This window comes from Corvus hawaiiensis, chromosome 2 (genome assembly GCF_020740725.1).
Source record: "Corvus hawaiiensis isolate bCorHaw1 chromosome 2, bCorHaw1.pri.cur, whole genome shotgun sequence".
Classification (NCBI taxonomy): domain Eukaryota; kingdom Metazoa; phylum Chordata; class Aves; order Passeriformes; family Corvidae; genus Corvus; species Corvus hawaiiensis.
Window position 1 is genome coordinate 114,202,879 of NC_063214.1, and position 24,142 is coordinate 114,227,020.

Sequence of the window (24,142 nt, forward strand, 5' to 3'; positions counted from 1 at the left end):
GAAATTAGTCCACCCTCCTCAACATTTTACATTTGGGATTCCTCACTGCTAGGTACAAAATGTTAAAGCCAATGGACCTCCAAGGACAGGTGCTTTTCTACAATACACAAAGAGAGCAAAAGGTGTGGAGGCTACTACCTCCTCATGCTATACAATCTAAAGAAACAGGCCAGCTACAAAAATGGAGGGCACTTTATGCCTCCAAAACATTAATGAAGTCCTTTCCAGCAGCCTTTGAAAGGGCACATTTCTTTCTCTGTGACTCCACTGAGTTTTCTTGCCATACAGAGAGGAAGCCATAGCTTTGTCCTTCTCTACCCCCTTGAGCTGCTGCTCTCAGCTGTGGCAGGACTCAGCCACACCAATATATCTGCCCTGCCTCAGTGCGCAAGACAACAGAGGGAAGCAAAGTCTTTGGTATGACCTCATTAAGACCCCACAGAGCAAAACACAAGCACTCTGACACAGTGCTGAGGTTGTAGCAATGGACATTGTCAGGATATTGCCCTGTTGTAACTTCTGGCTGCCATGAGATTAGGACATGCGGTTTCATCATTTCACCAGCCTAAGTATGTTGACATTGTTAAAACTAAGCAAAAAGTCCCACAGTTTAGAAAAAGCAGACTTCTCATCTATGAAGTCATTTTCTAACCAGAAAAATCCATGCACTTCACCAAGGGATATATCAAGAAAGCAGTGGGTTATGGCAGCATTTGTTGTCTTTTTATACTTTCAAAGAGAAGGATATCTATATTTACACACCATGGATGTATTTACATTTGGATTCACATCAGCCAGAAAAAAATAAATTAAGAAAATAAAGGAGCCAGGAGTGAATATTTATGAAGGAAGTCAATCCATAAATCAAGTTATTTAAGACAGACTGTACAATCCCTCTCTTAACTGGCTTTTCTCTTTGAAAGACACTTGATTGCACAGTCTTCTTTTATTCCAGAAATATCAAAGAAAAGTTGTCCAAAATCCAAGCCCCTCATTTCACAAGAGCCGTACTACATCACAGCAAGAGAGGATGGGGATTTGCCTGCTAAGGGGGCACTTTGAATTAGTGGAAGCCACAAGGGAACTGTTGTTCTCCTGGAAGTCTCTGCCTGGTAGACTGGCCCTGGCTCAGGTGGTTTTGCCTCCCAGTGAAATCACTGAAAGTCCCTGGGATGTGGTGAAGTGCATTGCTGTCACCACACCAGTGAATCAAACCACGCAAGCATGTCTCACAGCCCTGACCCTGCGTGTGTCCTCACTCTCCCTGCTCTGGGTAAGGACAGTGACAGTCTGAACAGCCAGGACAGCACAGCTGTGTGTCCAGGACCCTGCAACATGACCACAGCATGACTGCAGGGACCAATATTGAGAAAAGAGGGAAGTTACACGTCTTTGGCAGTTTTTATAAATACTTATCTTCCCTTTTTGCCCCAGCACAGCAGCTGGATCCAGCCAAACAATATTTAAGATGAGCAGACTCACAGTCCCAGTGCACCAAAGTGACATTGGGTGCTGTTAGCTGTCTTCATAACTTCCCTCCAGGAATAGGTGGATGTGTTGTCAGAATGTGACAGCCATAACAACTTCACCTTAAGGTTCTCAATATGAGAACACCTCCACTAATGTGATACAGGAAGCAATTCATTATCTTCAGTGTGCTGTTCAAGGGGCCAGAGAGCCTGGCGCTGGAGGCTCTCTCTGCTCAAGCTGTGTGCAAAGAGGAGCAACAGCACTTTACACTTGCAATGCCTCATCCTGCCTGGGGACAATGGATCCACGGGAGGCTGGTGAATCAATCCCCGTAAATCTGTCTTTGAGAAGAGCTACATTTGGGGGCTTTATGCAGAAAAAGCTTGATTTTCCTATGCTATACAAAGCTTATTCCTTCATTCAAAAGTCTTGCTCTACTCACCTGTAACACAAAAAATACCAGCTAATGCAGTGCCACCTGATAAATGATGACAGCCATTAGATTGCTTACAGATTTGTTCTCCTGAGGAGGCTCCAATGCTGTAATCAACTCTCTCCTTGAGATCCCTTTGTAGAAAGCCAACTTGCCAGTCTAAATCAAATCTATTGATTAACTGCAGCAATATAATAAATGAAATTAAAAATAACTTGACTCTAAGGGAAACAAGTCAAGAAAAAGAAAGCTAAGTGAAAGATTTCTGTTGAAAATGTTTCTGGATTTCCTGAGGATGCAAAAGAATTTGGTATAAACTTTAGATTTTTGATCAAAACAGTTTGCTTCTAAATTACTTTATACTACTTCTATCATTTTAGAATTGTCTCACTATCATTGAAACTGAAATAAGTGATACAACTTTTTGGTTGTATACATTCCTTTCAGTTTCTGGGATGTCTTTAATGAGCCAAATATATTGCAAAGATTTCAGGGAAGCAAGACAGCCCTTTCTATCCACAGATCATTTACCAGAGTTATTCAGCATATTCTATACTTTGAAAATAAAAGGTCATCTGCTGGGTAAAGGAATGGTGCTCAAATGATTTAGCTGACTCTGAGACATGACCATAAATATCATCAGTTAGATTGTAAAATGGTTCCTAAGGGATTTTAAATCTGTGAATGTAGAAGAAATTTATATACCAGAAATCTATAATTGACCCAATATTCATTCATTTCTGATGGTTATATGTAAAGGGTACAGCTCAAAACTACTGAAAAAGTGAAAGCTTGTTTTATTTTAAAGGAAGCCCGCATATTAAAAAAATCTGTGTTTATAGATGCTATAAGCATATTGTATGCTATATATATTATATGCCATTCCCATATGATATGCTATATAATGTGAGAAATTTTATATACGCAGAAAAAGTAAAAGTTGCTTTTTTAACCTGTGAAAAGGAATTAAATTATTTCCTAAAGCAGAATTCATTCATATTATTGGTGCAATTTACACACACAGGCAACTTTGAGACCTTGGAAGCAGAAAATTTTCAGACTTGTTTCTCTAATAGTTTTTCATTTTTCTTTCCATTTGCTTGATCTCACATTTATTTAAGGCTTTGAAGCAGTTTTCCCATGGAAAACTGATTGAAATTTCTTTAAAACTATCAGTAGGTCTATTCCAGTAAATTTTGGATTTGCTTGTTTGTTGATCTATAAGATGAAGGTCCTGACAGAAGCTATGCGCTGATTCATCCTGTGCCATGCAAGGTTGCTGACACAAACTCCCTGGATGCTGGAGGAACACAAGCCTTGCCCCATTCTACAGAAGCTCCAGCTCACCTCATCCCAACAGGGTGAGTTAAGGATATTGTTATTTAATAATTCACTGCTTTAATTGCACTGAGAACATTATGCAGCATGGATTTTAACTCAGGGTTTTGTTTGCATGCTCACACTACCAGCACAGCACATCAAAATCTATACAAAAGCTGAGCAGGAAACATCAGCTGCTGCCTATCAGCTACTTGATAATACCTAGCCAGTGCTTCTCCTCCATTTACCTGCTCTCCTATAGAGCTTCATGCACTGAAGCAGAAGCAAATAAGACCTACTAGGGCACTCATAAATAAAATCATCACTCCAGTGACTGGATAAGCTGCTGACATTCCTATGGATTTTTTTTTCTCTGCAGTATGTATGAACTTTTTTATCAAGGGAAAATATTTCAGAACATGAATTTATTTTTCCTTAGGTCAGTAGCACCAGGTTCTCCCCCATCTTCCCAGCCTTGCATTTAATAGCTTCAGTGGATCTGGGACAGGTCCCCAGTGCACAAGTGCTCTATCCTGATGTAGAGCTGCTTCAGCTGCTTGCCTGTACGTTTGTCTCTGAATTGTGCCTGTCAACTTGTCACTCTTTACTCTACTTACATCCTTTATGGTTATTCTATACTCAGCCTCAGACCCAAAGACCCTATTTTGTTTTTCAAAACTTGCACAGACCTAATTGGAAGTTGAAATACTCAGAATGGAATAGTAAAAGCGCATCTCCTAGGAAAATCTCTTTCCTGTTTTCAGTAAACAGTTACCTCTCCTTGTTGACCCAATGACTGACTGTCAGGCAATATTTTTGAATGAGGATCATATTTGTAGTCTCACCTATATGGATCTTTTATATTTTTGGTTTTCTTCTCTCTTTATTCCCTCCTTCCCACAACAATAACAATATTCTCTGAAAGTGATGGAAAGTGAGTCCCCATTCCTGATATTTTTATCTAGACAAGTTCTTCACATGGCACAGGGTAATACTTTGAAAAAGTGGTGTAAGCAAGTGTTTTATTGAAGTGATATTGTACAAGCTAGGAAAAGATAAAGTGGCCAGGTTTATGAAGGAAAATTAAATACTAAATGAAATCCATTTTTTGCTTCTTAACAGATACCACAAACTTCTCAGGTGCAAATCAGTCTTGGCTTTTTCCCCATAGAGTATTTCAGTTTGCATACTTGTTTTAGTTCTTTTGTTTTGGTCATCTCTTTTCTCCTTCAATAATTTTTGCATTATTTCATAAAATACTCATCTGGGTGCCCAAACTGTCTTACTTTGCTAACTCATCAACTCACACTTCACAAATAATGGCTTTCAGCTCCATCGGTCATGCTGAATTGCTCTAAGCCTACAGCGTTCATGGCTGTGGCATCAAAATATATTTGCTCATTTGTTATATATTTCATGAAATAAATTAGACTGCTGCATAATGCAATGTATCTGTTTTATGCATCATTGTGTCCTTTATACAGACTGAACTTGTCTGAATATGGAGAGATTTGGTAAGTTAACAGCCTCAGCATCTGAAAGCCTGCAAACTCATTTTTATACACTGAAGTAATGTGAAATGGCAACAAGCAGAAAAAGAACAACTGGGCACAGTTCTAAGAGAAAGAAATTACTTTCTGAGAGCTTCTTGAATCGTTAAATGCAGACTTCAGGGTTTGATTTTTTTGCCGCCTTCTCTGCTTTCTGAAAATGGCAATATGGGGTTTCTTGAATATGTGGAAACTTAAATTGCTGTAGATCTTCTTTAATATTTGTGAGGCGACAGCTCTACCTACCACATGACAGTCTCAAAGGTTCATTTAACAACACTATAGCAACCAGTAAATAATTAAACACAGTGCTCTGTCTCCAATACGAAAGCTAAAGGGAAAGGGATAATGAGAGGCTCCTTGGGCAAAGGACACAGGTTACATTAAATCATTCTTCTATTATTTTCCAAGTGGGTATTTCTTACTTCCTTTAATTTCAGCTGTTCTCTTTTAACTAAAGCACAGAGACACACATGTGGAAGGTACACCCTAATGTCAGTAAAATAAGAAAGGCTAAATCCTGCATGCAGAGAGCTACTGAGCATTGACACCAGCTGAGGGAAGTTTGAGGGCAGACATAGCAAGGCTGGCTCAACTGACAGGTGGAAAATGCTTTAGCTGAAGTGTCTAAATTGATTCTATGCAAAATTAACCCTGTAGATGATCCCCTGTAAATATGATCCTTGGCTGCTGTGAAAAGACAAGGGCTGCACATGTACCTGGAGTAACTCCTTGTATCTGAATTGGCTCCTGTTATGCTGGTGGCACCAGCCACAATAATTTACTTTGTCTACAGAATGAATGGCAGTGAATCAGAAGGAAAATGCATTTTGGTAGGGCTTTTGGCCCCATTCTTTGTGAACACAGAGTGCAATTATGTAACAGTTGGTTTACCTCAAGAGGGAAGTCGGCAGCTCATGAATGCAGAGCTTCCTCCTCGAGGCCATCCAGTGAAGTGCCCGTGGGAACACCACTAGAACTTGCATCTGTCCTGAAGGAAAGGTGCCTTCTCTGCACCTGCCTGGCAGGAGGCGGGTATTGGATAGCACCAACACCTCAAATGATGGTTTTGAAGGAAATCTTAAAAGAACAGGGCAATTATTAAATAGTTAAATAGTTTTCCCCATGGTTTTTCTTCTACATATGCTATTACATAAGTTATCAAGAAAGGTAGAGGTGAGGGGATTGAGTTCCTGAATACACAGGGTGTCAGGCAGTGAAGATTTGTGCTTCTGACAGCAAGAGAGGGGAATCACACAGATCCAGCTCAGAAGATTATTAGAAAGAAGGCATGAAGATTCATAAGGTGCATTTGAATTTTACATCTAACAGGCTGAATTAGACAAGAGTAATAAGTTCAAAAAGTGATCCAATTCTTATTTTTCTCACAACTATGGGCTAAAAAAAAAATGTATGGTTTTCTCTAAAACACTTGGCCAGCAGGACCAAATTTTTCATCCAGAAAACCAAAAAAAAAAGCAAAACGAGAAACAAGATAAAGCATTTAAAAATTGCTATATAAGGACAGCCTATTAAGGTTTACTGCAGGCTCACACTATTTTTACCATAGATTTTCCTTTTTCCTTCAGTGGATAAAATTTGTGAAGCATTTGCAACGGGATGATGTGCTCTGACTATGTCAGGAATCTAGGAAGAACGTAAGGCAGAATTCTACTTTTTTTTTCACAGGGGAATTGGAAAGGGATGATGGACTCTGCCTTCAGAGGCACATGCTATTTGCCACAAACAACAGAGCATCCTCCCTGTGTGCTGTGGGTTTGAGATGATGAAGGAGGTGCAATGCTGCTGCTCAAGGAACAAAGCAGCTGTCCTTGTTTATGGGTGACACCCAGCAGCTTATCCACAACGTTAGAATCTTGCACCTCTGGAAAAACATGTTATAGTGGCTGCTGACTTCTGATTTCCTGTAATTTACTTCACCAAGAGCTGACAGATTGATTGTTTAGCATTGGCTATTAACTTTTACAATTCCAGCATCTGTCATGGACAATCATGTAATTCAGAAATTTTGAATACTTCAGGGTTCTTTTGGTCTTTGAAGGAAGAAAAAGCATATATAACTTGTTCCATAAGTTAATGACATGTTAACAGTGTGACACCTCGTCACAGAGTGCAGGGTATAATGGATGGGACTGGCATTCCTAAACAACATGGTCATTGTCAGAGCACTGATGTCTCTGAAAAGAAGTCCATCTAACCACACATAAATGGAAGCCACTTTGAGAATTACCTGTCCATCCTGGTAATTTATAAGTCAGGCTTTGTACTGATGGCAAAAATTGCATTGTCTCCTCTGTTTACAAATGCTACAGTAACCTGAGCCTTGGGGTTTAACTAAACCTGATTTAGTAGACTTGAACTTCAAAAGCAAGACATTAGACATCTGTTTCTGCAATTCGGAAGGTCTTTATTATGCTCAAATGCTGTTGATTCTTTTGTTTTTTTGGACTTTACAAGAACCCTAATGAGACAAAGGGATGCAGGGGAACATTGCTGAAATGCAGAGATTCACACAAGGAGCTTCCTGAACAACTGCCAACTGCTACATATTAACAGCCAAGCTGGAAAGGAGAGTATTTCCTCTCAGATTTCATGCCTTGGTCTCTCCTTTTTTTTAAATTCCTTTTTTATTACATAAAATAATATTTTTTAATTTTTTTTTCCTTTCAGGTGATTCACGTGCAGTTTGTCTTTGCTCTGCAGATAGAATAGACCAATATGCTGCACACAATTAAATAAGCAACATGTCAGGAAAAAAGTAGACTAAACATGGATGAAAAACCTGAGGGAAAACTTGTCTACTGTGAAGTATTCCCACCAGATATCATTAAACTGTATAATACAAATATTTTTTACAAGCCTTGCAATGTGGAATATGCTTAAAAAAGAAGAGCTAACATTTTCTTGGATTAAGATCTTACCTAAATCTTAAAGTCTGTGCTCGGGGTATGGAGCTGTCTAGTTATTCAGGTGCCTGCAAAGGAAGTCTTGATCACAGTGGGGAATAGTGAAACAAAATGAGAGGAGGAATGAAACATTTAAGATCATCTTCACTAAAAAATGGAATTAATTCTTCATTACATTATTAATTCACTACTGAGCATAATTAATTTATTGTCCATTAATGCTGCTATTTGCATTACCATTGTGCTCTCTGGATAAAAGCACAATGTGACTCTCCTAACACATTTCAAATGCTGTAATCAGACAGTGAACTGCTTTTCAAAAGTGCTACCCAGCTTTAGCCATGGATTATTTGGTCTCTCTAAACTGCTTTCTGAGGCTGGTAATAACTTAAAAGACTACATTAATTACTTTGAAGAGTTCTGATACAGGACAGCAGCAAAAAAGATCACTTGCACTCTAAACACATCTCTGTTCATAGGATACCTGAGGCTGTTTCTAAGTTATTTGCTCTCTTTCCATTGCTCCACTGCTTAAAAGACCCCACATTAAAATACCTCTTAAGCTCTATTTTTGCTATTCAATATGGGACAGATTTGTGAGAGACCTATGCACACAGACAAATTCCTCACTTAGAGAAGAAAAACACAAACTCTAGATAATGCAGAGAAGTTTGAGCACCTGTACTTGTTTGACAAGATATTGTCTCAACACTGATGTTCCATTTTTCATTATCAGTGTATTTATGGGATTTCACATGTTCCCCAATGTTACAAGGATTTCCATATATGCAGTAGGAGGTGGAAGGAGAGAAATTTCAACCAGAAGAACTTCCCAAGAGTTTGGGTCTCAAGTATTTACTTGTGCTCCTTCTTTCTCCAGAGAGTAATAAAGCATTCTCAAGTCTGAAGTATAGACACTATTGTTCTCTTGATATTGGAGTATGCCAATATTACACCTCTACAGTCTTACCTAAATGAGCTCCCTGAATTGCATAAATAATATTGGCAATTATATGTAAGAAAATAATCAAGTTCAGTCTCTCTAATCAATGCTAGCTTGGCAAGTCCAATGAGTCAAACAGTCAGTCAATGAAAAAGGCTGATCTGTGTCACTGCAGTCAGGGAAAAACTGCATCTGAATCAGAAAGCTTAATTTCTACATTGTTTCTTTTGAAGGGACAATCTTCATAGGTAATCTGCAGATGACATCACTGAATAAATCCAGACAGAGGAGAATTCCATCATCAGAAAGTTTTACAACATAATTTCCTTGAATTATATTAAAAAAAAAAAAAAAATTGACTTTTCCAAGAAACTGCTAAGCTCTTTTGAAGGAGGAAGTCTAATTAACTATATTTAATTCAGTTAACCATTTCAGAAGAGAGGAAAGGTATTTTTGCCACAGTCTAGATGTTTAATAATGAGTACTGGTATTTCAAAATCCTTATGGTGTGGTGCACACAGTTTCATAGGTGAAGGGCACCAGGCCACAGTAAGATGAAAAATGAGGGAGAGAAGTAACTTTAGCTTATAAATAGGTGTATTTTTCTTTAAAACTTTGTTGCTGGTGAAAGTTATTTTATAATTGCAGCATACATCTTTTTACTGTGTTGCATTACATGCCAAAAGCCAGAGTTAAATGCCAGATGACAGTTGTCAGGTGAGTTTAATCTGTCTTTCAATGTCTGGCTCAACCCTGTTTCTTTATGATATAAAGGCATTGGAGAAATGTGACCGTAAACATTTGACATAAGATCTAAAATGACAGACTAAAATTGCTTATGCTTGTTTTCCAGCTTCTGTTTGAATGCACAAGTCTTCAAGAAATAAGAGTAGAATGCTTCCCCCAAGGATTCTCTTCAAGTGTTGCTTTTATGCTATGACAGAATGCGAGAAAACATGAAAGATTCCTCCCAGGACCAAGACCATTAATGAGACAGGGAACCATTCAACTCTAAGTCATTTTTTGAAACACCACACAGGATCAGGGCTCAAGTTTTTCTACAAACGGGTGCTCATACCCTGACTTTTGTGAAATGAGGTGCTGGCTCAGCCCAGCAAGCTGCTTTGATGTGCATCACCTAACTTTTGACATAGTCTGATCCTATTGCTCACTTGCCTGCTTTTAGGGGTGTCTTCATCCCCTTTCCAGACTAGAGGCCTGCTGCATGCTGTGATCACAAGTGACATGCTTTGTCTGTAGTCTTTTGAAGGAAAATGTTCATCCAAACCTGAGGCAAATATAAGTTATTCTTGAAAGAATTGCAGGGGTAGTGCACAGCTACAACTCCACGATCATAAAGACATCTGATGTTAGCAATGCCATTGTAGAGAGCTTTGCCCATTTGGCCCATCCTTTTCTATGCAGTAAATCCATTCCTGGATTAAACTAATTGTAGCTCTCTGGAGACCAAGCCACACTGATGGAAGATGTTGTCTGTTCTGCAGATGAACACCAGTTTGGAGATTCTAGACTATTGCTAGAATACTTTCTCTAGTACTGAATCAAAAGTTTGGTCTAGAAGAATGATATTTTTATAGGCAGATCAGCCAACCCAGCATCCTGTTTTCAGCTTGCAAAATACCAGCTGACACAAAAGCCTTTTTACGTAGTGGCAGATCATATTGCAGTCCTAGAAAGGGCCACAAAAACACATTTTGCCCATGAATGGACAAAGAGGAGGAAAACAGGCTTTACACATATTCCCCATATGAAACAAGTGGAAATGTAAAGGGTAAAAGAGCATAAGTGATAAAGGGAGCAGGAAAGATCACGGAGGGAATAGGAATTAATAAGACAATGTAGCAATGATATAATGAGTGAGAGAAAGAGAAAACGAGGAGCAAGAGGGAGTTGAAATAAGAGAACTAAGAAGATGGACAAGAGAAGAAAAGCAGCAACAAGATGTAAGACAGGATGCCACCAGAAACACAGAAAGGTGTAAACACTGGATGACTTTAAATTAGAGCTACAGAGTTCCAGGCTTTTCTCTTCCCGTGTTCAGCAAGCAGGCATGGAGTCCCAAGGCTGACTGTGCACACCTCCAGTGATGATGATGACGAGCCCAGAAAACACACTTTGATTATATTGCAAATTACCAACTTTGTATCATTAAACTAATAATCATAGCTCGTAAGGTCAAGAGAATTTGGAGGATTTCTTATGTGAGGTGAAATAATGGACAAGTTTAGGAAATCATATTAAAGTACAAGCTGAAAAATAATCCTAAGGCTGATAAGTCAAGCTTTCAGATGATACCACATATATCCAGCTTGTAAATTATTAAATAGTATTTATTTATATGATCACATAATGTTTTTATCTTCCACTTTATCCATACCTCCTCCAGAAGCCAAGTGTGCTCTTTCAACATAATGATAGAATGCACAAACACAAAAAGCTCTCCTGGGTCAGATGAGCAGTCTGTCCTGCCAAGCCTTGGACACACTGAGTGCCAGTGAGATAAACAGCATAAGGAAATCTGTGAGTCTGGTCACCCTCCAGTCCCCTTCACTTCATCCTCCCCCTTTGCTTGGTGCACTAGGGATAGCTGGGGACACATCCCTGCCTTTCCTATTTAATATTCAGGTATGGACTTGCTGTCCACAGAGTGGAATAGACATCTAGAAGTCATCTGTCTCTGTCTGAGGGCAGGATCAGCTATCCTTGACAGATACATATCCAATGTATTCAAAAAATCCCTGGTGAGGAGATCTCCTGAGTCTTTTCTAATATGATCTACTTGTTCTGCTTACCTTCAGAAATATTCTCCTGGTATTTAACCTAACCATCCTTTCTTGTATTTTAAGTCATTATTTCTTAACCTTCACACCATCAACGTTGCAGTAAGATTTTCTACCTTTCCCAGCACTCCTATGGAAGTAATTTGCAGCAAGCTAAAAAAACTCTCTTAATGTAACAGTTGAAGTGAGTATCAGCAACAACAACAACAAAAACTACTGTGCTTTAAGCTGTCTGCAGCATGGGCTCTGTGCCTATATTCACGTGAGTGTACCACGGAATGCTCTCTGGCACTGAGGCCAAAGGGGATGGAATGGCCTATGTGTGCTAAACACATACTCTAAAACATCGTGGCCAGCAGCAAAAGCAATACTGGCTACTGCTGTAATACCTGGTCAGCCCAGGGAGCCATATTCCTTGCCCTGGTAGGGTTTTCATTTACTGCTGTTTATTCTAGCCTATGCAAATCAAAATAGGATAAGGAGGCCAGCAGCGATACAGCCAACTGAAGTATCACATTTTTTTATTTTTGTTTTACTTTATTGATTACAGAATGCTACTTGTTCACATTCTGGGCCTTTAAGTACCTCATGGAAAACAGTAGCATTCATACGCACAAATATAAACCTTTATTTGTGTGCTTTCTTTTCTCCCAGTTCATTACTCAAAACACAGCTTTTACCTGTGCCTCTAGTCTCCCTTTGTTTTTGAACATTTTTTTCCGTCATTTTGCAGTCCCAACTTCATATAATTTTTATTTCTTATTTTCCAGCATTTCTAAGCATTGATCTTTTATCTGACCTTTCCACTGAATCCATGCAACATGCCTATACAACTTCCACGATGGACATTTAACCCTTTGATGTCTTCTGAAATGCAGCAGCATATATGGTCTGAATGCTGTTTTCAACAGTATTGCACAGTTTTCTGGCCAAACACAGGTCCAGCTTGTCCCAACACCCACAATTACTGCGCCCTGCTCTGGTGGCACAGGAGTCTGTAAGTAGTTCTTTTCTGTTTCTTTTGTTGAGTATTTCCCCCTCCACGTTCACAGCAAAGCCTCTTTGCCACTATATCATTGGTAGTCCTCTACCCTTTTCCATTCACTTGCTGCCAAAAGCAATTTCCTTTCCCAATCATCAGATGATATTTATGCATTCAAATCTGTGAACAATAATAGAAATATCCTATTTCAAAAGCAGAGAGGCCAAATAGTAAAATTTAAGCTGTTTTGCTTGATGGGAACTTCTTTCTGTACTGTCTTGTCCTTCAAATACCATTTCAGCCCTAGTTAGCTTTCTCACTGAGCAAAGAGTTTGTCTATCAACTGATAACATGAAAGTTTGAAACTTTTCATACCCAGCCTAGATAGTACCTTATAAGCAGCCTCTTGGTTTATAGGAAGTATACATCAATAGAAATACAATTTATCTTCTGCTCATCACCCAGAGGTGTTCTCAAGCACTCTGGAGCACATCTGCAGGTCACACGTGGGCAGAGCACCAGCACACAGCCCCAGCACCAGGCAGTGCCTAGTTAAGGGGTGTATCTGTAGGAAAAGGGATTTTTCAGTCACAGATGCTTGTGCAGCTCTGCACAGCTACACACGTGCCTCTTCTCCAGTTCAAATCTAAATCTTACACTCTCACAAAACATTTTAATCAGGGCAAAAGTCAATGGAATGTGTTATTCCCTCCCCCTTGCCCTTACCTAGACTGTTGTGCTTGCAAGCAAAGGTCTCTGAAAAGTCTTATTTGCTGGACTCTCCTAATCTGTGGCCCCCTCTCACCATTCTCTGCTCAAACCCACTGAGCTCAGGAGCCCAGCTGACACTTATCATTCCATTTCCTTATCAGGCTTCAAGTAGCATGGGCATTTCTTCTCATCACTTACACAGATTTAAGAAGCAAACCAGATCATATTCCACTTTCATGTTTCCTCCCTAATGGAAGTTATTTCATTAACACTCTAGTGTCCACTTCAGAAGATTTCCCAGGCCAAAATACTCTTTAGGCTGCTCATAAATAACTCCACAAGCATAGACAACCATATTATGCCACTATGAAAACACTTTTTCTGTACAAAGTCTTCAAAAGATTAACATCCTTTCATATTTGTTTTATCTTCTGTATCTCACAGAAGATGGTCTAGGAGCACAGACATGTTATGATGCAGAAAATGCAGGAAAAGCTTTTCTTGGCTGATCAGGTTACCAAGGCACTGTTAGGTATGAGGAGGGATTGATTCAGAGGAATCAATTTTGCTGGAAAAGGTTATATATGTATTGAGAAATAAAATGAAAAGAAGAGGTGGGGAAATCACAACAGGCAAAAATAGCTTTCGATAAGCTGCCCTTGGTTGCCATGGTTCCTTGCTTGCCTTGTCAATAATAATTATGAATAATAATACCTATATGAAAGTCAGACATAATCACACATCTATTGCTGCCCTCACAAACACAGAAGTTGCCACTCCTACACTATATTGATTCTTTCTCCCTGAGCACAGCATTATGCCACACTGGAACCACTTCAAACATGTCTTGAAGTTCCCAAACTCTTTGGCACGTCAGCATACAATGCTATGGGATCCCTTTCCCCCTGTACTCAGTGATGTTCTTGCTCTGTCTCCTTCAGAGGCCACATGGTTCCACCTGGCACGTGTCCCCACTCAGGGCTGCATCCCCAGTCTTCCCACAAGGGCTCTCCAGAGACATTCCTGCAAGGATGCAGGTCTGTGATCCCTCCTGTGTTCCTGGTGCAACACAGGCACAGAAAGAACAAGGAAGAAAAATGGTTGAAAATTGTCCCCATCAGGACAAAATTTTCTGTGGCAGAAGTGAGCGACACAGAAAATGCTCCTTTTTCTGGGGCAAGCACCTGAGGCTGTCACACCTGGTCAGGCACTGATCTCTACCTGCATTGCAGTGAATCCACACCCCAGCATTCTCATGAACAGGTTCTCAGCTGCTAGATTTCAGTTGCTTCAGAAATTAATAGACACAGCAAAAGCACTTTCTTGGTTGTGGGAAACAGTAATCCAGGGCTCAACTCTTTTCCTTCACACACACCCCTACACACTCACCTCCTTCAGTTCCTCTCACCTTTCCAAACACAGGTTTAGCAGGTGTCATGCTCAGCAGTGCCTTGCCTTTGGCATAAACTCATATTTTCCACCGGGTTCTGAGCTACAAAAGGATCCAGAAGTCATTGCATGGGAAGCAAGAGGTACTAACCCAAAGCTTTGAGAAAGCAGGTACATACCTGCCCAAGGTACTGCTTTTTGAATGTCAAATTATCCTTTTTTTTTTTTTTTAATGGAAATTTATTAATAAAGTAGGTAATCACTTATGGACTCTGTTCACTTTCTGAAAATACTTATTTTGGAATTGTATTGTAACTTTCAAATAATAAAATATTTAAATATTTAGTAAAATATTCCCCCAGAATACCAAAGAATTCCAGACTGTTTTGCAAAGATCTTAAAAAGCTTTGTAAGGCAAGATACTAAGGGAATACATAGAGACATGACTACCATGCTCAAACTAGTAAGTATTTTCTTTGGTAATTTTGGATGAGTTTGGGATTTTCCAGAGAAAATTGTGATATTTGGTTGGTTACCTGTTTTTGCAATTTTTTTTTTTTTTTTTTTTTTTTTTTTTTTTTTTTTTTTTTTTTGCAAATAGCTAATGACTTTATCCTCTAAAAGCAGTGTGATTTAAGATAACTACAGTTTTGGCATTTGTAAAATTAACATGTGCCCCTTTCCCATTATGTTCTGAAAGAGAAGGCTCTTCTTATCTTACACCACACAGAGCAAGTAATTATTTTAGTAGCACAGGAAAGCAAAAACTGAGACAAACCCCAAATATTATGGATGCAGCAATTCAGAGCCTTTGATCCTGAACACATTTTAGACATTGTCATCTGCACATTTATGAGAGGAGATGGGAGCAGGAGAGATTAGAAGAGCAAAATATTGGGATAGAAGAAACATGATGTGTTCTGCTTATGTTTTAAAAATGTAACCACTGTCATTCTGGTTTGTATAATCCCTTGATTTTCAAGATGCATTGAAAGTGGAAGCCAGTCACCAAAAAGAAGGTGTTTTTCAGAAAACACATTTTCAGACAGCTTAGGAACATGTATCTCTATAAGAACTTGGATCTATAGTCACTCCCATTTTTTTTGATACTCATTTCACTCTCCATGATATTTAGTTCCGTCGTGGTTACTCTGATTGCAATACTAATAATTAATAGTTGACTTTATATCTTGCTTGCAAAGTACTCAGGGGAATGTAACACAATAAGCACAAATACAACATACAAGCATACCCTTTCAAATTCATAATCAGAGGGAAATGATACATAATTTAGGATTTGAAGTATAATATTAGAAGGACGAGATCACCAGCTTGTTTCCAGAAGACAAAGCTCTTACATCAGGAACAAAAGTGCTAGATATGCATTCAACTAGATGTGAATTTTTTAAGGAACACTGAAGATGATCATTCCCCACAGCTGATAAGGAAACAAGAGCATCATGTGCACTCTGAGGCAAAAAGAGCTGCTCCTCTGTTTTTCCAGATGAAGAATTTGACTTTCTCCTACCTGTTTTCTAATGGTCAGAAAATGCTGAAAAATACATTTATTTACAATGAGTCTGTTGTAAAAACTCAGCTTCTAAGGTATTCTGTATAACCCACTTTTTCAGCACAAGGTTTTTTGTATTTCATGTCTTTTTCTGATTCCAGAAAGTTCTCTTATCATAGATATGAAAAAAAATCATGTCAGGACCACTTGAAAAAGAAAGGAGAACAAAAATGGATGCCAGATAACCTGCCAATGTCTATCTTTTTGCCCCTTGACTTTTTCTATTCCAATATAGCATTTTACTTTTTGTGTATGACAGGGAGTTTTTTACACTAGGAAACAGTATTCTTCACTGTCATCTTAAATTGGTACTATATAGGTATTTTTTTTAAGATTTTTAGGGCCTTATTCTACCTAATATTTTCTGCTCCACTTACAGCAAAAGAACCTGCTGGAGAACAAGTGGTTGCATACCATGCATCACATATTGAATTGCATTCCACTTTATCAGAATTTTTTAAAGCCACACTATATATACTATAGTCTCCTTGTTGGTATATTGTTTCTGACCTTGCACTGGCAGAAGTATTACAAATAAAAATATGCCCAGTATGTTGTTATGGCCAGGTTGTTTCCACCACTCCACACCTCTGATGCCATTGCGTGTGCTCTTCTTGCATTGCAATCGCCGGTCAGATGGAAAACTATGCAGACATTAAGTGTTCTTTGCAATCAATCTTCAGGAAACAGCCCAGACCCTGATATTTCTGCTATTATTGAAATTATAGGAAGCCTCAGCAACTGAAAGTAGTGACAGAGCTACACAGTGTTGGGGTCCCTTCCCTGCCATGGAGCCCTGGGAGAGGGGCCCTGAGGGCACAGACACGGGGCTTCCCTGTCCCTGCTCAGCCTCGTTCCCATTGGTTGGTTTGTGTTCCCTGCGCGGGCAGAAGGACCCTTGGTCCCGTGACTGGAACAGTTCCTCGGCAGAGCCCCGGCCATGCGGCTGGAGAAATAAACATCTCTCTGAAACAGCTAGCAAGAATCTGTCTGTCCATATATATTTCCTTTCCACGGGACTCCTGGTTTGATATATGCGTGTTGCAGGATCCCCACTGCAACAAATGGTGGAGATTTGAGAGCAGAACGATCCCCGATCCCTAAGCGACTGATTTGTGTGAGTAAACCCTGGAAACTTTGGATTCCTCTTCTTGGTTTTGCTTTGCTATTCCGTATCTAAACTATGGAGGAACCGTGGGAAGACTCTTGGCTCTCAGAGCCGCATATGGACATTTATCTTAAACTTAAAATGATTCTTGAACAACGATTTGTAAATTTTAGCTTGATTCAAGCTCAAAAAGAACTGAAACACTTCCTGGCATGGTTGTTTAAGAACTTTTTCTATGTTTCTTGGGATTTAATTCTTACCAAGGGCTTTTGGAAAACCGTTTGGACACAGTTAATACTGGAGTCAAAATATATGCCGATGGAAGAATATTTTCGTGAATATTATTTAGTTACTGAGACTGTTGAGCAACGTCAGCTGTGTCCTGGTGAAGGGAAGCCTGGCGCAGGGACCGTGCGGCCCAGGCCACGTGCACCGAGCGCTCTGAGAGCAGCAGCGAGGCAGTTCCCGCGCGCGGGCGGAGCCACGCGAGCCGCAGTGTCGGTGGCGGAGCGGGGAGCGGCGGGACCCGGCAGTGCCCGCCCGGTCCTGTGCAGCGCGTGGTGGAGCGAGCCCCGTGAACGCCCGGCCGAGAGGGGCGGCACGCGGGCAGCGGCTGGCGGCGGTGGCGGTGGAGCGGAGCCGCGCCCAGCCGAGACGCGCGCTGGAGCAGGGCGCGGGGGGGTCGTCGCTCGGGGGCCCGGCCGAGACGTGGGTGCAGCGTCCGACATCGGCAGCGAAGCTGTGACCAGAGGAGGCGACGCACGGAGAACTGAGCGGCGTGGCCCGGCCCGGCCCGCGCAGCCCCGAACGCGACCCCGGGAAGAGCGCGCAGGCACGAGCAGCCCCGACAATTCCAACACGGGAGCGACCGAAGGAGAGAGCAAAGACGCAGCGAGACAGAAAACAGCAGCCACTCGGAAAAAGGAAAAGATCATAGCAACTAAGACCTTAGGGATAGTAAAATGGTATAATGTTAAGCAAAATTATGGTTTTATAACAAGGTGTGACAACCAGCAAGACATATTCGTGCATAGAACTGCTATTAAAAAGAATAACCCTGAAAAATGCATCCCAAGCTTGGGAGATGGAGAGGTGGTGGAATTTAATATTGTACTAGGGAGAAAAGGGTTACAAGCATCGCAGGTCACTGGGCCTGATGGTGTTCCTGTAAAAGGCAGTATATATGCAAAAAATCGTAGTCATGTTAGACAGTATCTCCATTGTAAGCCCCCCCTACAGTTTCCCTTTCCTAATCCCGCCTTTCCCTTTTACCCTATGTCCTATTACCCCCAGTGTATTCCCAATCCGTTTTTTCATCCATGGTTTCCCTCACAAAACCATGCTTTTGCCAATTGTTTCCCCAAAAATCCCTTTCCAATGCCGAGTGGGGGATGAAAAGGGGGAGGGAAGAAGTTAAACCCTCTCCTGCCTCAGTTTCCCCACAAAGCATGCTCAGAGAATTCTGTCTCCCTTCTGTCAGCCCTAAGATGTTCCAGAGAATCTGTTTGGACATTTAAAGACTCAGGAGGGTGGCTTGTTTTGTTTTGAAACTGTTCTTGTTATGTTTATCCAGTTGTTTTCATTCTCCTTTTATTAAAATAAAACGGGTGAGGTGTTGGGGTCCCTTCCCTGCCATGGAGCCCTGGGAGAGGGGCCCTGAGGGCACAGACACGGGGCTTCCCTGTCCCTGCTCAGCCTCGTTCCCATTGGTTGGTTTGTGTTCCCTGCGCGGGCAGAAGGACCCTTGGTCCCGTGACTGGAACAGTTCCTGGGCAGAGCTCCGGCCATGCGGCTGGAGAAATAAACATCTCTGAAACAGCTAGCAAGAATCTGTCTGTCCATATATATTTCCTTTCCACGGGACTCCTGGTTTGATATATGCGTGTTGCAGGATCCCCACTGCAACAACACAGTACACCAGCAACGCTCACTGGGAAACTGGGGGGTTTGATGGTTATGTTATTTTACTCCTGCAGCAGACATTTCATGTTATGCACAATGAGGAACGAGAACTTTCAAGGGAAGAAGGGTTTAGATTATCCCCAGCAAGTTTACAGGAAGCAAATACATGTTACTATAGTAATTTTTAATAATAAATCACATTTCTGTGGTATTCTAGGAAACTTGCACTGTTTCCTAGAAACAACCATTTCTATTATACCAGGTGTTGACCTTACTGTCTCACCAAGGATAGCATTTGTTCCCATTCTGCTTGCATGCAACAACTTCAGCTCCTAAATAATTTCTTTCTACTAAACTTAGTATTGCAGAGAAAAGTTGGGACAAAAGTGCACTGAAACTTACCTTCTTTTATTTATATAAACTTTCAATTGTATATACAGGCATCAGACCAAGGCAGTAAAACAGCAGCTCACAGATAGCAGAATGAAACAGGAAAAAAATCAGGTTTCTTCTGAAGGGATTTGCACATGTCCTTCATGTAGCACTTCAATTTTGTATAATACACTTAAATACTACATAGTTAAACTTCACAAAATTTAAATCAGAGACAGACTTCAGAAAAAATGTGAATAACTCTCCAGTCATGGAGTCAAGAATATGGCCTTCACATAGCATTTCTGTCCCTTTGGTAATTAATGTTTTTCTACTTCTAGGAACTAAAATAGCATTAACAGCAAATCTTGTGCATTCTCTTCCTCATGACCTTCAGGGCATAATGCACAGAACGCAAGCTACCATCTTCTGACAAATGTACAAAATACAGGAAGGAGCAAGCAAGAAGAAATTGAAACACAAGTGATTATTTTTGGATGTTCAGAAAAAAATCCTAAATTCACATTTATGTACAGTCTTGGGCATATGGCTCCAACACAATCAACTGAAATGAATTTTGAGCAGGAGAGTCGTATCTGGCAAGACACCTCCAGTTTTGCAGCATGCAGGTTAAACAGGAGCAGCACACCTTTTCAGTAAGGTGCTGCCAAATCAGCCCCACCATGAAATGTAGCTGGCTGTGCTGCACCTCTGCAACGAGAGGCATTTGCATGAACAATAAACCCCAAATGATAGAATAATAAAATACAATTATTGCAGAAGACTGGATTTTTGTCACACCTCAAAACATGGGGCTTTAGATTCTCGAGGGATCACACTGAGTAAGGAATTATAAGAAATATGCAGCAGAAATGGTGTGGGAATCTTATTAGGTACCACTCTAGTGTCTTATGTCCTGATAGAAGAGGATTAATATCCTTTTTCAAAACTCTATCATCATACCCTTGATACCTATATACCTTTACTGATTGCTTCAGGAGAGGCTGTGGCCTTAATTTCCTGTGGTAATGGTTCCCCACTCTAGTTGCATACTGTATGGAGATGAGTTTGCTTTATCATGCTGAAATTTCCCGCTTCTCATCTAACAGTCTTTCACCGGTTTTTGCATAGCAAAAGCAGAAGAAACGAAGCTCCTACCTTCCTTTCACCATGTCATTTGTCATTTTATATGTATTTTTTCAGGCTTGTTATTGGTTTTTTTTCCAAGTAATCAATCCTAATCTAAAACTCCTCTCTGGCTGTTTTCATTGACTCATTTTTCATTTTCTTTGACATGCACAAATGTACTCCAATTCTGCTATATTATTTTCCAGGTGGAAAAGCAGCAGCGAATGCATGAACAAAGACTGCACCACTGATTTATCTAACATTTCTGAGCTTATCTAATGTGCTCCTTTTTCTTGTACTTAAAGATTTTTTTCTTCTCTGTGCACTGGAAGATGTACATAGTACCAATGCTCATATAAAGCCCAAGGTCTCCAGCTGAACCCTGACGCTCACACAGGAAGAGCAAAAGCTCCTCTTCCTTCCCTTTGTGCAAAAGCTGGGAAGGGGATAACAAGGCAAAGGGCAATCAATTGATTTACTAACATTGCCAGTTTAGGTTACAATGCACTGTCCATTAGAAGTCAATAATGCTTACATATGTTCCATACACCTGCACAATTGCTAACACAGCTGCACATTTCTGAGATACAGTTTGTGGAACTGCACAACCCTTAGGGCATTCCTAATGACACCAGAGATTAAACAAGGTATTACACCAGGCACATAACAGTATATTTATATTGTGTTGTACAGTCAAAGCTGTGCCATATTTAATGTCCTATTGCACAACATCGTTAGATATTGATTTTATAGATACAGCAACATGCAAGCTCTATTAGAGAGCAGATTGATGAAAATAATTTTTCAGAGCTGAGTTTTGGCTGTTTGTATTCAAGATCATAACAAAATAGGTATATAAAAGACATCTTGATGAATTCTCTGAGATGTGAAGACATCACAATGAAAATAGATTGTCTCTGAATCTGGACCACTTTATATTCACCATGTTTTCTATGGGGAAAAATTTAATGTGAAACAAGAGGAATGCAGGCAATGTGGACAAGACTTGCAACTACTTAAGGGATTAAGTTCCAGTGATTTAGGCCCTGAGTGTGTTTGAGAATCTGGGATTAACTCCTCTTTTAATTGGTATTTCAACAAAATGCATCCAAGATGATGAGAGCACAAAATAGCAGGGAGAACTGGAAGCATATGCAAAGCCAGAGGGAAGGATTGCATAAAGCCAGCAGTGCCTGTCATCCAGGCTAGAGCAGACAACTCCCATATCACTTACTTCAGAAAACTTCACACTTCAATTTTGATTTATATTAGCATATATTTCAATGTAAAGAGAATATGAAGAAATTATCAAACTTATGAAATGGTATTATCTATACCAGAAGCTTTCCATTTATTTAATCTGTATATTTCTAAGTTATTGTAATGGTGATGTACAAGTTCCTTTTAGAAATTCAGATCCTTTGATTATACAGAGTACATGAGCTCTCCCTTTCTGGATCTCTACATTAGTGGGGTAAGACATGCCAAAGGCCCACAGACCTCTCTTCTCAGAGAACAGCACTGCAAGAGAGCACTTTGCATGAAGAACTAGGTCAAGATGCAAACTGAGATGCCATATTCATTCATTATCTGTAATTACTTTCAGTGACTTGCTGAGCATTGTAATGTGTTTAATACAAGGCTTGGTTCAGGATTTTTTGAACAAAAGAGCAAGACAATGGCAAATGCCATGAACATATCCATTAGAAACTAATATTCCGTTACTTCCTCACTGTGTTTCATATAATTTATTTTGTCAGTGAATTTTCTCACTTCAGGTATCTGATACCTTAGGTTTTAACTCTCATATTTTTCAAATCCTGTACTGCCTAGTGTGGAACTCTGAAGTTTCATGTGGGCTGTTAACTATTTTTCTCATGCTGGTTAGATATAACAAACCTCTCTAGGTTTGCTCTTCAAGGACACCTTTATTGTCCCAGACCCCAAAATGTGTAAACTAAAGCCTTGAGAGGAGGGGCAAACTTGGGGTAATTACATCATTAACTGAAATTATAATTGGAGAATTAACCCTGATATGCAAATGAACCAAACTTATGAAAGTGTGAAGAACCCGTGACCCAGGGTCCATCTTGGGTGGAGCCCATCAGAGGCTTTACACTCCCAAGGTGTGCTTTGAAGGTCCTTCAAATAAATACCTACTTTTATTCTCTTATTCTTGCCTAGCCTCTGTTTTCAGGTAGCAACATCAAGGCATCATATCTACTCTCTCATTTCAGGTTGGTTTTTTTCTTTATTTTTTAACAAAAATTACAGATATCTGGTAAAGACTTACAAAAGAAACGCTTTTAGCAAACTTAAAGTCTTATCAGGGCTATACTTATATTAGGAAATCACCAACCTAATAGGAATCTGTTAGCAGACAGGTGATATTGGTGCTGAGAACCCTACATCATCACTATACACAGTCTTCCAAATTTTACTTCAGACTAGGTTTAGTCTGGCCATCAGGATTGAATGGTCTCTCTCCAAGCAGTCCAAAGTAGCAGTGGTGGAAACCTTTAAAGGAGGACTAGAAGTGCAGTGGGATGCACACCTGAGGAAGGATTTGTTTTGTTTCCTCTGGAGAGGCGCATTCCCAGACACCAGGAGAGCAAAGCAGGAAGTGAGGACAGCCAAGGAACTTGTTTTGAAAGTGCACTGCCACCGTAAATAAAAATGTGGATTCAATCAGGTATTCTTCTGCCTAGCACAACGTATGCTTGAATATGTTCCAGCTTTAAGAATTGAGTAATCCCACAGTTTACAATTCTGCACTAGTGCTGGTGACAAGGCTAACTGATCAGTGCTCCAGGTCTTGCAGATTCATGCCATAATATGTTCCTACATTCAGTAGGGTCATAGAAGGTGTTTACCCACTCTAGCATAGGAAGTTTCCATTGACAGCATTGGATTTTTGATCTAGGCATGCCAAAGTCATGTTTACTGTATTGCACCAATATCCGAAATACATTTAAAGAAGCATTTTTGTAAAGATCAGGTTAACAAAGAATGGAGAATTACCAAGAAACATGTTAATTTGGAATAGTCTTCAAGCTTTTAAGCCTGAAAGTGGAGGTAACTAATCCAGGGAACTAGCAGAACAAAGACACAATACTGCTCAGAACTATTTTCCGTTTATATGAGAAATAGGCAGAGCTGCTTCTGTAGCTTCCACTATAAAAACAAAGCACTGTCATATTTTAAAGTAATGGCCCAAGATTATATAGCTGCATAAGCACAGAGTAGCTTTCTGCAGTGTTTCAAGCTATTTCTGTAATATTTTCATACGTGATTAAGAGTTGTCTCCTACCCTACTTCAGTCAATAAGAAATTTGCATGCAACAAGGATTAGGAACAGAAGCCCAATATCAAAGCTCTAAAGAATTTCTAAGTCTCATTGAGGTCAATGTAAAGCAAGCTTGCACTTGAGTGCTTTGCTGGGAGGAGGAAAAATGCTCTTTGTTTTTACGTTTTGCCTGTTTGTCTAAGTAAACAAAAAAGGCAGTGGAAGCTGATTTTTAATTTCTGCCATCACA